General features: G+C 46.0%; 1 protein-coding gene and 12 non-coding genes across 14 annotated transcripts in view; 9 read left to right on the top strand and 4 right to left on the bottom strand.

The window, feature by feature from the left end:
• The first annotated feature begins 397 nt into the window (after nucleotides 1–397).
• TRNAR-ACG (transfer RNA arginine (anticodon ACG)) lies at nucleotides 398–470 on the top strand. The gene has a single exon. It is a non-coding gene; the product is annotated as a tRNA-Arg (tRNA).
• A 671-nt stretch (nucleotides 471–1,141) lies between these two features.
• Nucleotides 1,142–1,214, top strand: TRNAR-ACG (transfer RNA arginine (anticodon ACG)). Its single transcript has one exon. It is a non-coding gene; the product is annotated as a tRNA-Arg (tRNA).
• Nucleotides 1,215–1,885: 671 nt separating this feature from the next.
• TRNAR-ACG (transfer RNA arginine (anticodon ACG)) lies at nucleotides 1,886–1,958 on the top strand. The gene has a single exon. It is a non-coding gene; the product is annotated as a tRNA-Arg (tRNA).
• A 459-nt stretch (nucleotides 1,959–2,417) lies between these two features.
• On the bottom strand, nucleotides 2,418–2,506 carry TRNAY-GUA (transfer RNA tyrosine (anticodon GUA)). Its single transcript is given in 2 exon segments — nucleotides 2,418–2,453; nucleotides 2,470–2,506. It is a non-coding gene; the product is annotated as a tRNA-Tyr (tRNA).
• A 123-nt stretch (nucleotides 2,507–2,629) lies between these two features.
• TRNAR-ACG (transfer RNA arginine (anticodon ACG)) lies at nucleotides 2,630–2,702 on the top strand. Its single transcript has one exon. It is a non-coding gene; the product is annotated as a tRNA-Arg (tRNA).
• A 459-nt stretch (nucleotides 2,703–3,161) lies between these two features.
• Nucleotides 3,162–3,250, bottom strand: TRNAY-GUA (transfer RNA tyrosine (anticodon GUA)). Its single transcript is given in 2 exon segments — nucleotides 3,162–3,197; nucleotides 3,214–3,250. It is a non-coding gene; the product is annotated as a tRNA-Tyr (tRNA).
• A 123-nt stretch (nucleotides 3,251–3,373) lies between these two features.
• Nucleotides 3,374–3,446, top strand: TRNAR-ACG (transfer RNA arginine (anticodon ACG)). The gene has a single exon. It is a non-coding gene; the product is annotated as a tRNA-Arg (tRNA).
• Nucleotides 3,447–3,907: 461 nt separating this feature from the next.
• TRNAY-GUA (transfer RNA tyrosine (anticodon GUA)) lies at nucleotides 3,908–3,996 on the bottom strand. The gene is given in 2 exon segments: nucleotides 3,908–3,943; nucleotides 3,960–3,996. It is a non-coding gene; the product is annotated as a tRNA-Tyr (tRNA).
• A 122-nt stretch (nucleotides 3,997–4,118) lies between these two features.
• On the top strand, nucleotides 4,119–4,191 carry TRNAR-ACG (transfer RNA arginine (anticodon ACG)). Its single transcript has one exon. It is a non-coding gene; the product is annotated as a tRNA-Arg (tRNA).
• A 1,977-nt stretch (nucleotides 4,192–6,168) lies between these two features.
• Nucleotides 6,169–6,257, bottom strand: TRNAY-GUA (transfer RNA tyrosine (anticodon GUA)). The gene is given in 2 exon segments: nucleotides 6,169–6,204; nucleotides 6,221–6,257. It is a non-coding gene; the product is annotated as a tRNA-Tyr (tRNA).
• Nucleotides 6,258–6,389: 132 nt separating this feature from the next.
• On the top strand, nucleotides 6,390–6,462 carry TRNAR-ACG (transfer RNA arginine (anticodon ACG)). The gene has a single exon. It is a non-coding gene; the product is annotated as a tRNA-Arg (tRNA).
• A 1,226-nt stretch (nucleotides 6,463–7,688) lies between these two features.
• Nucleotides 7,689–7,761, top strand: TRNAR-ACG (transfer RNA arginine (anticodon ACG)). Its single transcript has one exon. It is a non-coding gene; the product is annotated as a tRNA-Arg (tRNA).
• A 6,704-nt stretch (nucleotides 7,762–14,465) lies between these two features.
• Nucleotides 14,466–15,962, top strand: part of DHFR (dihydrofolate reductase) — a 53,503-nt gene continuing 52,006 nt past the window's right edge. The window contains exon 1 of one of the 2 annotated variants that reach the window (XM_061572228.1): nucleotides 14,466–14,597. The gene's annotated coding sequence lies outside the window, so the exon portion shown is untranslated. The remainder of the gene's footprint in view (nucleotides 14,598–15,962) is intronic. The other variant, XM_061572227.1, reaches the window with a different exon arrangement.

The raw sequence follows: 15,962 nt of genomic DNA, 5'->3' as shown, positions 1-15,962 counted from the left end.
AAAATCAAAGTATCTGTAGAAACCCATTTGACTAAACTACGAATGCCCTATTCTTTTTGTGCATTTTAAGCCCAGGTTTGGCCCAAAAGACACTTTCCTAATGTGCACGTCAGGCGCGTTGAGCCTTCATTGTATGAACAATAATTTCATAATTTGGAATAAAATTGGTGAAGAAAAAACCAACTTCCTTCGAGCCGGAGTCAAACCAGTGACCTAAGGATTTCAACGACCAACCAACTACAGTCCTCCGCTCTACCAACTGAGCTATTGAAGGAACCTTGGAACGTATGCTGTCACTTCACTACTAGTACATAAACCAGTAGCAATGCAGAGTCAAACCTGCATCCAGTCCTTACACAGCCTGTACAGACAGGTCTGACACGAGCTAAGTAACATGGGGCCAGTGGCGCAATGGATAACGCGTCTGACTACGGATCAGAAGATTGTAGGTTCGACTCCTGCCTGGCTCGTTGGTGTGTGTTTTATTAGCGTGATGTCTGAATGCTTCCTTTTCATTCTATCTTTCTAAAGAGTATTTAAAGTCGCAACATGTGAGGAATGGCCTGATTTAAACGAAAATATGGTGAATGTGAGTGGTTTTTTAAAATAACATTTGCAAAGAAAACGTCTATTGATGTGCATTTCTGAATCTATGTGGCCATTTGTTAAAAAGACATGGGTCATTCAACAATATAATGGAAAAGTTTGCAGGCCACCATGAGAAAAGAAGCCAGATCCACCAAGTCAAAATCAAAGTATCTGTAGAAACCCATTTGACTAAACTAAGAATGTCCTATTCTTTTTGTGCATTTTAAGCCAAGGTTTGGACCAAAGACACTTTCTAATGTGCGCATCAGGCGCGTTGAGCCTTCAATGTATGAACAATAATTTCATAATTTGGAATAAAATTGGTGAAGCAAAACCCAACCTCCTTCGAGCCGGAGTCAAACCAGCTACCTAAGGATTTCAACCACAAACCAACTACAGTCATCCGCTCTACCAACTGAGCTATCGAAGGAACCTTGTAACATTTTCTATCACTTCACTACTAGTATATAAACCAGTAGCAATGCAGAGTCAAACCTGCATCCAGTCCTTACACAGCCTGTACAGACAGGTCTGACAAGAGCTAAATAACATGGGGCCAGTGGCGCAATGGATAACGCGTCTGACTACGGATCAGAAGATTGTAGGTTCGACTCCTGCCTGGCTCGTGGCTGTGTGTTTTATTAGCGTAATGTCTGAATGCTTCCTTTCTATTCTATCTTTCTAAAGGGTATTTAAAGTTGCAACATGTGAGGAATGGCCTGATTTAAACGAAAATATGGTGAATGTGAGTGATTTTTTAAATTAATATTTGCAAGGAAAACGTCTATTGATGTGCATTTCTGAATCTATGTGGCCATTTGTTAAAAATGCATGGGTCATTCAACAATATTTTGGAAAAGTTTGCAGACCACCATGAGAAAAGAAGCCAGATCCACCAAGTCAAAATCAAAGTATCTGTAGAAACCCATTTGACTAAACTAAGAATGTCCTATTCTTTTTGTGCATTTTAAGCCAAGGTTTGGACCAAAGACACTTTCTAATGTGCGCATCAGGCGCGTTGAGCCTTCAATGTATGAACAATAATTTCATAATTTGGAATAAAATTGGTGAAGCAAAACCCAACCTCCTTCGAGCCGGAGTCAAACCAGCTACCTAAGGATTTCAACCACAAACCAACTACAGTCATCCGCTCTACCAACTGAGCTATCGAAGGAACCTTGTAACATTTTCTATCACTTCACTACTAGTATATAAACCAGTAGCAATGCAGAGTCAAACCTGCATCCAGTCCTTACACAGCCTGTACAGACAGGTCTGACAAGAGCTAAGTAACATGGGGCCAGTGGCGCAATGGATAACGCGTCTGACTACGGATCAGAAGATTGTAGGTTCGACTCCTGCCTGGCTCGTGGCTGTGTGTTTTATTAGCATGATGTCTGAATGCTTCATTTTTATTCTATCTTTCTAAAGGGTATTTAAAGTCGCAACATGTGAGGAATGGCCTGATTTAAACGAAAATATGGTGAATGTGAGTGGTTTTTTAAAATAACATTTGCAAAGAAAACGTCTATTGATGTGCATTTCTGAATCTATGTGGCCATTTGTTAAAAATACATGGGTCATTCAACAATATATTGGAAAAGTTTGCAGGCCACCATGAGAAAAGAAGCCAGATCCACCAAGTCAAAATCAAAGTATCTGTAGAAACCCATTTGACTAAACTAAGAATGCCCTATTCTTTTTGTGCATTTTAAGCCCAGGTTTGGACCAAAGACACTTTCTAATGTGCGCATCAGGCGCGTTGAGCCTTCAATGTATGAACAATAATTTCATAATTTGGAATAAAACTGGTGAAGCAAAAACCAACCTCCTTCGAGCCGGAGTCAAACCAGCAACCTAAGGATTTCAACGACCAACCAACTACAGTCCTCCACTCTACCAACTGAGCTATCGAAGGAACCTTGTAACGTATGCTGTCACTTCACTACTAGTACATAAACCAGTAGCAATGCAGAGTCAAACCTGCATCCAGTCCTTACACAGCCTGTACAGACAGGTCTGACAAGAGCTAAGTAACATGGGGCCAGTGGCGCAATGGATAACGCGTCTGACTACGGATCAGAAGATTGTAGGTTCGACTCCTGCCTGGCTCGTGGGTGTGTGTTTTATTAGCGTGATGTCTGAATGCTTCCTTTTTATTCTATCTTTCTAAAGGGTATTTAAAGTCGCAACATGTGAGGAATGGCCTGATTTAAACGAAAATATGGTGAATGTGAGTGGTTTTTTAAAATAACATTTGCAAAGAAAACGTCTATTGATGTGCATTTCTGAATCTATGTGGCCATTTGTTAAAAATACATGGGTCATTCAACAATATATTGGAAAAGTTTGCAGGCCACAATGAGAAAAGAAGCCAGATCCACCAAGTCAAAATCAAAGTATCTGTAGAAACCCATTTGACTAAACTAAGAATGCCCTATTCTTTTTGTGCATTTTAAGCCCAGGTTTGGACCAAAGACACTTTCTAATGTGCGCATCAGGCGCGTTGAGCCTTCAATGTATGAACAATAATTTCATAATTTGGAATAAAATTGGTGAAGCAAAACCCAACCTCCTTCGAGCCGGAGTCAAACCAGCTACCTAAAGATTTCAACCACAAACCAACTACAGTCCTCCGCTCTACCAACTGAGCTATCGAAGGAACCTTGCAACATTTTCTATCACTTCACTACTAGTATATAAACCAGTAGCAATGCAGAGTCAAACCTGCATCCAGTCCTTACACAGCCTGTACAGACAGGTCTGACAAGAGCTAAGTAACATGGGGCCAGTGGCGCAATGGATAACGCGTCTGACTACGGATCAGAAGATTGTAGGTTCGACTCCTGCCTGGCTCGTGGCTGTGTGTTTTATTAGCATGATGTCTGAATGCTTCATTTTTATTCTATCTTTCTAAAGGGTATTTAAAGTCGCAACATGTGAGGAATGGCCTGATTTAAACGAAAATATGGTGAATGTGAGTGATTTCTTAAATTAACATTTGCAAAGAAAACGTCTATTGATGTGCATTTCTGAATCAATGTGGCCATTTGTTAAAAAGGCATGGGTCATGCAACAACATTTTGGAAAAGTTTGCAGACCACCATGAGAAAAGAAGCCAGATCCACCAAGTCAAAATCAAATTATCTGTAGAAACCCATTTGACTAAACTACGAATGCCCTATTCTTTTGGTGCATTTTAAGCCCAGGTTTGGCCCAAAAGACACTTTCCTAATGTGCGCGTCAGGCGCGTTGAGCCTTCATTGTATGAACAATAATTTCGTAATTTGGAATAAAATTGGTGAAGCAAAAACCAACCTCCTTCCAGCCGGAGTCAAACCAGCGACCTAAGGATTTCAACCACAAACCAACTACAGTCCTCCACTCTACCAACTGAGCTATCGAAGGAACCTTGTAATGTATTCTATCACTTCACTACTAGTACATAAACCAGTAGCAATGCAGCGTCAACCTGCTTCCAGTCCTTACACAGCCAGTACAGACAGGTCTGACAAGAGCAAAGTAACATGGGGCCAGTGGCACAATGGATAACGCGTCTGACTACGGATCAGAAGAATGTAGGTTCGACTCCTGCCTGGCTCGTGGGTGTGTGTTTTATTAACATGATGTCTGAATGCTTCCTTTTTATTCTGTATTTCTAAAGGGTATTTAAAGTCGCAACATGTGAGGAATGGCCTGATTTAAAGAAAATATGGTGAATGTGAGTGATTTTTTAAATTAACATTTGCTAAGAAAACGTCTATCGATGTGCATTTCTGAATCTACGTGGCCATTTGTTATAAAGGTGTTGTGGCCCCTAGCAGTGTATGAGGTTCCAATCTCAACAGTGGAGAAGATGGAAAGAGAAGTCACGAGCTACTTAAAGAAGTGGCTCGGAGTTCCACGATGCCTTACCACCATAGGCCTCTATGGAGATGGTGTCCTCAAGCTGCCCCTCACCAGTCTAACCGAGGAATTCAAGTGTGCAAAAAACAGGCTCCAGATGACACTGAATGAATCTCGAGACCCAGTGGTGAGCAATAACGTGCCGACCTTGGCAACTGGGCGAAAATGGAGGCCAGGAAAAGCAGTCCAGGAGGCAACAGCAGCCCTCAGACATGCTGACATTGTGGGTCATGTTCAGCAAGGGAGAGGAGGACTTGGGCTAACTAGCCGTGCTGCTTGGAGTAAGGCCACTGCACCAGAGCGGCGGAAGATGGTAGTGCAGGAAGTACGCCATCAGGAGGAGTCTGCAAGGTGGGCCAAGGCAGTCTCTCTTGCCAAACAGGGACAGTGGACTCGATGGGACAGTGTGGAGAAGAGGAAGATCAGCTGGAAGGATCTGTGGGCCATGGAAGCGAGGCGGTTGAGCTTTTCCATCAGAGCAACATATGACGTCCTTCCAACACCAGTTAAGCTTCACCAATGGTATGGTAAAGATCCGGATTGTGCCCTCTGTTCCATGCCAGCCAACCTCAGGCACATTCTCACAGGGTGTAAAACAAGCCTTACCCAAGGACGCTACACTTGGCGTCACAACCAAGTCCTTAAAAACCTTGCGTTCGCCCTGGAGGACAAGCGAGATGCCACCAACTCCCTAACACCCCCAGCAGCATCACACCCCTTACGGACGACCTTTGTCCGCGAAGGGGCTAAACCACCGAAGAGCGGCTCTACACCAATAGAGCGAGACCAGCTGCGCTTGGCCCGCGACTGGAAAATGCTAGCTGACATTGGCCGGCAACTTGTGTTTCCTCCGGAGATCGCAACCACCACCCTAAGACCTGACATGGTGCTCTGGTCCCGTTCGCTCAAGAAGGTCTTCATCATTGAGCTCACAGTACCCTGGGTGGACTCAGTAGATGAGGCTTATGAGCGACAACATCTGCGTTATGCCGATCTAGCTGCCGAAGCACGGCATCATGGCTGGAACACAGAAGTCCGACCAGTGGAGGTGGGCTGCAGAGGTTTTGTGGCAACATCTACAACTAGACTGCTTAGAGACCTGGAAATTAAGGGCCAGAGCCAGCGTTCGGCAATCAGAGATGTATCGGAGGCGGCAGAAGGCAGCAGTCAGTGGCTCTGGATGAAGAGGAAAGACCCCAGCTGGGCCCCAAAGTGAGAGGGCCAGGAGGTATGCAGTCAACAATGCTTGACTCAGGGAGGAGGACGCCCCTGCCATGCATAGTCCCATGGGATGTTGGCTATCAACAACAATGCAACTCCTATGACTAATTGGGAATGGGACGCAAGCGTAGGATTGATCACCCTGTCGCTGGCCGCCTTTGGGGAGGGTGTATAGTATGAAAGGCCGAAACACCCTAGGAACCAAAGGTTCACTACTGACGATGCGCTCCCCAAATTTCACCAGGCTCACTGTTCATGAACTCTTGGAAGTGCTTGCACAAAGGATAGTAACATCTCATCCTGTGTTCTTTGGAATCATACTTTTTGTGCATTTTAAGCCTAGGTTTGGCCCAAAAGACATTTTCCTAATGTGCACGTCAGGCGCGTTGAGCCTTCCTTGTATGAACAATAATTTGATAATTTGGAATAAAATTGGTGAAGCAAAAATCAACCTCTTTCGAGCCAGAGTCGAACCAGCGACCTAAGGATTTCAACCACAAACCAACTACAGCCCTCCACTCTACCAACTGAGCTATCGAAGGAAAACGGTAACGTATGTTTATCACTTCACTACTAGTATATAAACCGGTAGCAATGCAGAGTGAAACCTGCACCCAGTCCTTACACAGCCATAGCTACTGTACAGACAGGTCTGACACAAGCTAAGTAACATGGGGCCAGTGGCGCAATGGATAACGCGTCTGACTACGGATCAGAAGATTGTAGGTTCGACTCCTGCCTGGCTCGTGGCTGTGTATTTTATTAGCGTGATGTCTGAATGCTTCCTTTTTATTCTATTTTTCTAAAGGGTATTTAAAGTCGCAACATGTGAGGAATGGCCTGACTTAAACGAAAATATGATGAATGTGGGTGATTTTTTAAATTAACATTTGCAAAGAAAACGTCTATTGATGTGCATTTTTGAATCTATGTGGCCATTTGTTAAAAAGGCATGGGTCATTCAACAATATATTGGAAAAGTTGGCAGACCACCATGAGAAAAGAAGCCAGATCCACCAAGTCAAAATCAAAGTATCTGTAGAAAACCATCTGACTAAACTACTAATGTCCTGTTCCTTTTGTGCATTTCAAGCCCAGGTTTGGCCCAAAAGATACTTTCCTAATGTTCACGTCAGGCGCGTTGAGCCTTCATTGTATGAACAATAATTTAATAATTTGGAAAAAAATTGGTGAAGCAAAAACTAACCTATTTCGAGCTGGCGTCGAACCAGCGACCTAAGGATTTCAACCACAAACTAACTATAGTCTTCTGCTCTACCAACCGAACTATCGAAGGGACCCTGTACGCCATTCTGTCACTTCACTACGAGTACATAGACCAGTAGCAATGCAGAGTCAAACCAGCACCCAGCACTTACACAGCCACAGTTACTGTACAGACAGGTCTGACAACAACTAATGAGCATTGGGCCAATGGCTCAATGGATAACGTGTCTGACTATGGATCACAAGATTGTAGATTCGGACTCCTGTCTGGCTTGTGGCTGTGTATTTGATTATCATGATGTTTGAATGATACTATTGTGTTCTGTCTTCGTGAAGGGTATTTAAATTCGTAATGTGAGGAACGGACTGATTTAAACAAAAATATGGTGAACTTGGGTGATTTTATTTAAAAATTGCAATTTTTTTTATCTCGGTGTGTATAGAATGCCAGATGATTTATTCATGTTAATTGTAGTTTAAGTTGCTCATTTAACTTGACTTCAGTAAATATATCATGTCATATGATGCTGCCGCTGCTCATTTTAGGCTCGTACGTGTTGGATTCATACTTACGTCTTAAATGTATTGTAATCGAAGTGTCGTGCAGTCAAGTGAAATAAAAGTTGTTCAGAGAAGGACACTAATCCTTGGTATATTTTTGGCCGCACATACCAAAGTGGGCCACGTGTAAGTCGGAACCAGCGTGTGTAAAGCTGCATTGGAATTCTTAGTGACCACGCTGAATGGGGCCAGTGGCGCAATGGATAACGCGTCTGACTACGGATCAGAAGATTGTAGGTTCGACACCTGCCTGGCTCGCGTAGCTTTTATTTTTTTTTATAAACTTACCAATGTAAAATTACATTTTTAAGCACGAAATGTGGCTGAGTGTTATTTTTTGCGAAGTAATTCGACCAATTAAATGTCGCGTCAGTTTCTAAAAGTGTTTTCCTTTCGGTAAGACAGCGAATTGATGTGGCGGGCGGGAGGGGATTTCATGCCGTTTATTGGGCAGGGACACCCTGCCGCCTAGTGGCGAATATGTGTCACTTGATTTTATTTCGATTTAAAGCTTTCGTGACTGCAGGGTTTCATCTTCTTGGTTCTTTCGGTAAAGTCACGTAGAAGGCAAGTAATAAAATAATAAAAATAAAACATAATAAAATAATTCTGATGCTGTCTCCCCGACAGACCTGGTTTTCACCTGAGGACGGCTGCTTGCGTTGTGGCCGGAACGTCGTGAGAATTATTTTATTATGTTTTATTTTTATTATTTTATTACTTCCCTTCTACGTGACTTTACCGAAAGAACCAAGAAGATTGTCACTTGCTCTATGAGTGTCATCCGCCAGGATCAACCCACTGCTGGATGAAGGCCTCTCCCGAAGTCGTCTATCACGATTGTTTGCAGTGGTAGCAATCCACCGAGCACCTGGACACGCGCTGATGTCATCGCTTCGTCTCCGAATCGGACGTTCTTTCACGAGCGAGCGATCCCTTTGTTCTGCCACTCCAGGGCCGTTCATAAATGACGTCACACCATTTTGGACAATTTTTTACCCCCCCCCTCGTCACTCGGCGTCACAAAAAGTCAGCCCCCCCCCCCCTCAAATATGACGTCACAAAGCTCTGCCCCCCCCCCAACCATATTTCCATTTTGAAAATAAAATATGCTTCAAATCGCTTTAAACTATTGTCATTGTAGTGCGTATTTAATGTGGCGCTGCACTCTTATGTTGTAGGAGACAACATTTATGAAAAAAAAGTATATTTAATTAAGTACAACGTGTTGTCTATATTTATTTAGAGTTGCGCATTTTGATGTGATGTCACATTTCTCACCCCCCCCCCCTCGTCACACATCGTCACAAATGTCTGAACCTCCCGCCCCCCCCCCCCCCCCCAGGTGCGTGACGTCATTTATGGAGGCCCCTCCGTGAATCCTTCTCAAGCGTCATCCCTTCTACGGTGCAAACTGTTCACGGCCGACAACACAAGTTCGAAGGTGGCGTATCGGGAATTAACCAAATATCAGACAAATACAATTTCTCATAGACCGTACGATCATCCATTCCAGGGAGGTGTTCGACCCAAGGCCACTTTAACTGTACAGGCATGTCCCACTAACTTGCGTGTTTCATTCAAAGCGTGCATTAAGGATGCGGTGCTGTATTAGTATGAGCGGACAGTGTGTAGAAGAGGGGCAATTGATAGTTTCGGGAAAAAATAATTCTCATTTTGCTGGGATCTCACCCTCCAATCAATTATTTACCTTTGGTGTCCAACTCAATAGCAAATAATGTCATTCTAACCTCTTAATCTCTACACGATGCTCAGAATCAACACGCATCCAATACCCGTCAGTGCATAGATGCCTCCGTTACCATTAACATACAGTACTTGAATTGACTGTAATGCTTTTTTTTGTAAAGCTGTTAATATTGTGGGACTTGATTTAACCGCAATAGATGGCGGTGGTGACATCTACATCTGCAGAACATGAAGAACCAGTGGCATCTATATCAGCAGATCGTTAAGAACCAGTGGCATCTACAGAACGTGAAGAACCAGTGGCATCTACATCTACAGAACATGAAGAACCAGTGGCATCTACATCTACAGAACATGACGAACCAGTGGCATCTACATCTGCAGAACGTGAAGAATCAGTGGCATCTACATCTACAGAACATGAAGAACCAGTGGCATCTACATCTGCAGAACATGAAGAACCAGTGACATCTACATCTGCAGAACGTGAAGAACTAGTGACATCTACATCTGCAGAACGTGAAGAACCAGTGACATCTACATCTACAGAACGTGAAGAACCAGTGGCATCTACATCTGTAGAACGTGAAGAATCAGTGGCATCTACATCTGCAGAACATAAAGAACCAGTGGCATCTACATCTACAGAACATGAAGAACCAGTGGCATCTACATCTACAGAACATGACGAACCAGTGGCATCTACATCTGCAGAACGTGAAGAATCAGTGGCATCTACATCTACAGAACATGAAGAACCAGTGGCATCTACATCTGCAGAACATGAAGAACCAGTGACATCTACATCTGCAGAACGTGAAGAACTAGTGACATCTACATCTGCAGAACGTGAAGAACCAGTGACATCTACATCTACAGAACGTGAAGAACCAGTGGCATCTACATCTACAGAACGTGAAGAACCAGTGGCATCTACATCTGCAGAACGTGAAGAACCAGTTGCATCTACATCTGCAGAACATAAAGAACCAGTGGCATCTACATCTGCAGAACGTGAAGAACCAGTTGCATCTACATCTGCAGAATGTGAAGAACCAGTGGCATCTACATCTGCAGAACGTGAAGAACCAGTTGCATCTACATCTGCAGAATGTGAAGAACAAGTGGCATCTACATCTGCAGAACGTGAAGAACCAGTGGCATCTACATCTGCAGAACATGAAAAACCAGTGGCATCTACATCTACGGAACATGAAGAACCAGTGAAGAACCAGTGTCGTCTACATCTGCAGAACACGAAGAACCAGTGGCATCTCCATCTACAGAACATGGAGAACCAGTGGCATCTACATCTACAGAACGTGAAGAAGCAGTGGCATCTACATCTGCAGAACGTGAAGAACCAGTAGCATCTACATCTGCAGAACGTGAAGAAGCAGTGGCATCTACATCTGCAGAAAGTGAAGAACCAGTGGCATCTACATCTGCAGAACATGAAGAACCAGTGGCATCTACATCTACAGAACGTGAAGAACCAGTGGCATCTACATCTGCAGAACATGAATAACCAGTGGCATCTACATCTACAGAACATGAAGAACCAGTGGGGTCTACATCTACAGAACATGACGAACCAGTGGCATCTACATCTGCAGAACGTGAAGAATCAGTGGCATCTACATCTGCAGAACGTGAAGAACCAGTGGCATCTACATCTGCAGAACGTGAAGAAGCAGTGGCATCTACATCTGCAGAAAGTGAAGAACCAGTGGCATCTACATCTGCAGAAAATGAAGAACCAGTGGCATCTACATCTACAGAACGTGAAGAACCAGTGGCATCTACATCTGCAGAACATGAATAACCAGTGGCATCTACATCTACAGAACATGAAGAACCAGTGGGGTCTACATCTACAGAACATGACGAACCAGTGGCATCTACATCTGCAGAACGTGAAGAATCAGTGGCATCTACATCTACAGAACATGAAGAACCAGTGACATCTACATCTGCAGAACGTGAAGAACTAGTGACATCTACATCTGCAGAACGTGAAGAACCAGTGACATCTACATCTACAGAACGTGAAGAACCAGTGGCATCTACATCTGCAGAACGTGAAGAACCAGTTGCATCTACATCAGCAGAACATGAAGAACCAGTGGCATCTACTTCTGCAGAATGTGAAGAACCAGTGGCATCTACATCTGCAGAACGTGAAGAACCAGTGGCATCTACATCTCCAGAACATGAAAAACCAGTGGCATCTACATCTACGGAACATGAAGAACCAGTGAAGAACCAGTGGCGTCTACATCTGCAGAACACGAAGAACCAGTGGCATCTCCATCTACAGAACATGAAGAACCAGTGGCATCTACATCTACAGAACGTGAAGAAGCAGTGGCATCTACATCTGCAGAACGTGAAGAACCAGTGGCATCTACATCTGCAGAACGTGAAGAAGCAGTGGCATCTACATCTGTAGAAAGTGAAGAGCCAGTGGCATCTACATCTGCATAACATGAAGAACCAGTGTCATCGACATCTGCAGAACATGAAGAACCAGTGGCATCTACATCTACAGGAGAGTATACGACGTTTAAAGCCATTCCCCGTGTTAAGTATATATGCCATACAACGTGTTTGGAATTGACGGGTGTACATTTTGGACTTACGAACAGACCTTCTGGAACCTAACTCGTTGCAATCATTGGCGATGTTCTCCCCGCCACGGGGTGATGTTTTTGAGCTGCTCTAAATCAGTGGTCCCTAACCCCCGGTCCGTGGCCTGTTAGGAACCGGGCCACACAGCAGCAGGAGGTGAGAGTGGTGAGTCCGCGCGTGGCCCCCCCATGATTTTATTATTGACCACTTCCGTCCCGCACTGCGCACTTGTCTCAGTCACAGTTTTGGTAAGTCCACAAGCTAACCCCGAGTAGCCAAAATGAGTAAAAAAACAAACGTCGCTGGAGAGCTTCTTGGAAAATGGGGAGAAAGACCCAATGATGAACATCCCCCACCCACCCCCGGTCCGTGAAAGGATCGTCTTCCACGAAACCGATCCCTGGTGTCATTAAATGTTTGGTGACCGCTGCAGTGTAACACATTCCTGCGGAGGGAGCTGATAGGAACGTTGGGTTGCTCGGTCAATGGCCAGGGTCAACGGCGGCGTGGTGTATTCCGCAAATATGACCGACTGTGAGGGCGGGAACAAGCCGGCATGAGTAGGTTAAACGTTGAGTTGTATAAGGGCACCACGGGGTGACCAGCCCCTCCTCACCCAGCCCCACCCCTCCCACCCCCACCCAGCCCCACCCTTCCCACCCAGCCCCTCCCCACCCTCTACACCCAGCCCCTCCCCATCCAGCCCCTCCCCACCCTCCCCTCCCCACCCAGCCCCTCCCCACCCTCCCCACCCAGCCCCTCCCCACCCTCCCCACCCAGCCCCTCCCCCACCCTCCCCTCCCCACCCAGCCCCACCCCTCCTACGCCCCACCCAGCCCCATCCTCCCCACCCAGCCCCTCCCCACCCTCTCCTCCCCACCCAGCCCCTCCCCACCCAGCCCCTCCCCACCCAGCCCCTCCCCACCCTCCCCTCCCCACCCAGCCCCTCCCCACCCTCCCCACCCAGCCCCTCCCCACCCTCCCCTCCCCACCCAGCCCCACCCCTGCCCCTCCCCACCATCCCCTCCCCACCCAACCCCACCCTCCCCACCCAGCCCCTCCCCACCCTGCCCTCCCCACCCAGCCCCACCCCTCCAATTTTTGGATGCACGACGGACGGACGGACACAATCACCCCTGTGGGCTGGTGTGTAACCAGGAGGTTCCTACCAGTGAAACGTCTCCTGTAGACATCTAGCGATGCCTTTGTGTTGTTGTTCATCTGCCGTGGGTCACGTGGATCGAAGCAAAGGGGGTGGAGTTAACAAAGGGGGTGGAGTTAACAAAGGGGGTGGAGTTAACAGAGGGGGTGGAGTTAACAAAGGGGGTGGAGTTAACAAAGGGGGTGGAGTTAACAAAGGGGGTGGAGTTAACAAAGGGGGTGGAGTTAACAAGGGGGTGGAGTTAACAAAGGGGTGGAGTTAACAAGGGGGTGGAGTTAACAAAGGGGGTGGAGTTAACAAAGGGGTGGAGTTAACAGAGGGGGTGGAGTTAACAAAGGGGGTGGAGTTAACAAAGGGGGTGGAGTTAACAAAGGGGGTGGAGTTAACAAAGGGGGTGGAGTTAACAGAGGGGGTGGAGTTAACAAAGGGGGTGGAGTTAACAGAAGCGGGGTGGAGTTAACAAAGGGGGTGGAGTTAACAAAGGGGGGGTAAAGGGTGTGGAGTTACAGAGGGGGTGGAAGTTAACAAAGTGGGGGTGGAGTTAACAGAGGGGGTGGAGTTAACAAAGGGGGTGGAGTTAACAAAGGGGGTGGGAGTTAACAAAGGGGGTGGAGTTAACAGAGTGGGTGGAAGTTAACAAAGGGGGTGCGAGGTTAACAGAGGGGGTGGAGTTAACAAAGGGGGTGGAGTTAACAAAGGGGGCTGTAGTTAACAAAGGGGGTTGGAGTTAAACAGAGGGGGGGTGGAGTTAACAGAGGGGGGTGGAGTTAACAAAGGGGGTGGAGTTAACAAAGGGGGGGAGTTAACAAAGGGGTGGCGAGTTAACAGAGGGGTGGAGTTAACAAAGGGGGGTGGAGTTAACAATAGGGGTGGAGTACAGAGGGGGTGGAGTTAACAAAGGGGTGGAGTTAACAAAGGGGGTGGAGTTAACAAAGGGGGTGGAGTTAACAAAGGGGGCGGAGTTAACAAAGGGGGTGGAGTTAACAAAGGGGGTGGAGTTAACAAAGGGGGGTGGAGTTAACAAAGGGGGTGGAGTTAACAAAGGGGGTGGAGTTAACAAAGGGGGTGGAGTTAACAAAGGGGGTGGAGTTAACAGAGGGGGTGGAGTTAACAAAGGGGGTGGAGTTAACAGAGGGGGTGGAGTTAACAGAGGAGGTGGAGTTAACAAAGGGGGTGGAGTTAACAAAGGGGGTGGAGTTAACAAAGGGGGTGGAGTTAACAAAGGGGGTGGAGTTAACAAAGGGGGCGGAGTTAACAAAGGGGGTGGAGTTAACAAAGGGGGTGGAGTTAACAAAGGGGGCGGAGTTAACAGAGGGGGTGGAGTTAACAAAGGGGGTGGAGTTAACAAAGGGGGTGGAGTTAACAGAGGAGGTGGAGTTAACAGAGGAGGTGGAGTTAACAAAGGGGGTGGAGTTAACAAAGGGGGTGGAGTTAACAAAGGGGGTGGAGTTAACAAAGGGGGCGGAGTTAACAGAGGAGGGGGCGTGGCTTAGATCAGCTGATCGCAGCCGCGTTTCGCGCCAATATCGAAAACTTCCCGCATCCACAATCAGCGGTACGGACAGACTTCACGAACTCCTCTCGTCGTACGGTACGAACAGTACATCTTGTTTACACACACACACATACAGAGATATATCATAGATTGTTGTCACGGGCGCCTGTGAGCAGAATGTAAAAGTTTATTATTTCCCGCTTAAAATTCGCGTGTAACTGTACACGCGGTGTTTTACACTGCGTGTGTTTGCACAACGTCGGCTAGGTTTTTGCCTCTCTTGTTGTGTTTGTTGGGGGTGGTGGTGGTGTTTGAGCCACGTTGCAATCGATGTTGTTAGGTTGCCAGATATCCGTGCTCAGGAACATCAAAATTCGTTGTGAAAGTTGTATTTTATTATCACTGTACCTTCGGAAGGGTTGTGTGTGTGTGTGTATCCGTGGTTTATGTTGCCGTTGCGTTGTACGAATCGTTACCCATTCGTCTTGGTATTATATCGATAGGCGAGAAGTACTTGTTAGCATTAATGATAACAAACAATTGAGAATCCCTTTGCAAGCAAGGCCTTCTCCCTGTGACCGGGCCGCACGTGCTGTGCATGGGTTTAGAGGGGTCATTAAAACTCGCGCACGACGGCGAAGCACCACTAATTATACAGCACCACTAATTATACAGCAGCTCAAACGCAATAAGTTCGGTGTTTGCACGCACTACAAGGTGTGCAAATCGATAATATCGCTGCTGGGCCGAGAGCGGTGGCGCTTCGGTTAGCGCACCCCGGCGCTGTTGAAATCCCAAGAAAGCCGATCGCAGTTTTTATCGTGGTTAACATCGGGTGGCTCTTTCGTTTTTGATTTCTATGTTTAATATAAGCACCAGGTCCTGGACTTGCACGGTGTGTTGGTCAGATGCGGTGGGCCGAGGCCTTCAGGCGTGACATTTGCGTTGACACGTTAAGAGTGTACAGTGCTCAAGTATGTACCCAGGAAACGTGGCACGTTGAGTCAACTCTAGATTTGAAACTTTCGTAACTGCAAGGATTCATACTCTTAGGGGTTTTTCGGTAAAGTCACGTAGGTAAAAAATAAAATAAAATAAATAATAGAAATAAAATAATAAATCACAAAATAATCCATTCTTTTATTTCTATTGGTTTTTATTTTATTTTTTACCTACGTGACTTTACCGAAAAAAACCTAAGAGTACGTTGAGTCAACGTCGCACGTGTTTACTGGGTTACACCCTATCATTGAATCACTGCGTGCATGTGCAGGTGACGACTTCGGCGTCTATAAACTCTGATGATGATGATCATCATCAGACCTCAATTCAACTCGCTCCTGCTTTATTTGTGGCCCGTTTCATGTTTCCGTTGTCAGCTGTTGGGAGTTGTTGTTGTGGTCTAGAATTTATTTTCCTCATTCACTACGAACGGGTTTTTTACGGAGTTGTGTGCATTCA

Source organism: Lethenteron reissneri, chromosome 50 (assembly GCF_015708825.2).
Source record: "Lethenteron reissneri isolate LAM-NWPU_2019-01 chromosome 50, ASM1570882v1, whole genome shotgun sequence".
NCBI lineage: Eukaryota > Metazoa > Chordata > Hyperoartia > Petromyzontiformes > Petromyzontidae > Lethenteron > Lethenteron reissneri.
This window is presented reverse-complemented; position numbering and strand designations above follow the sequence as displayed.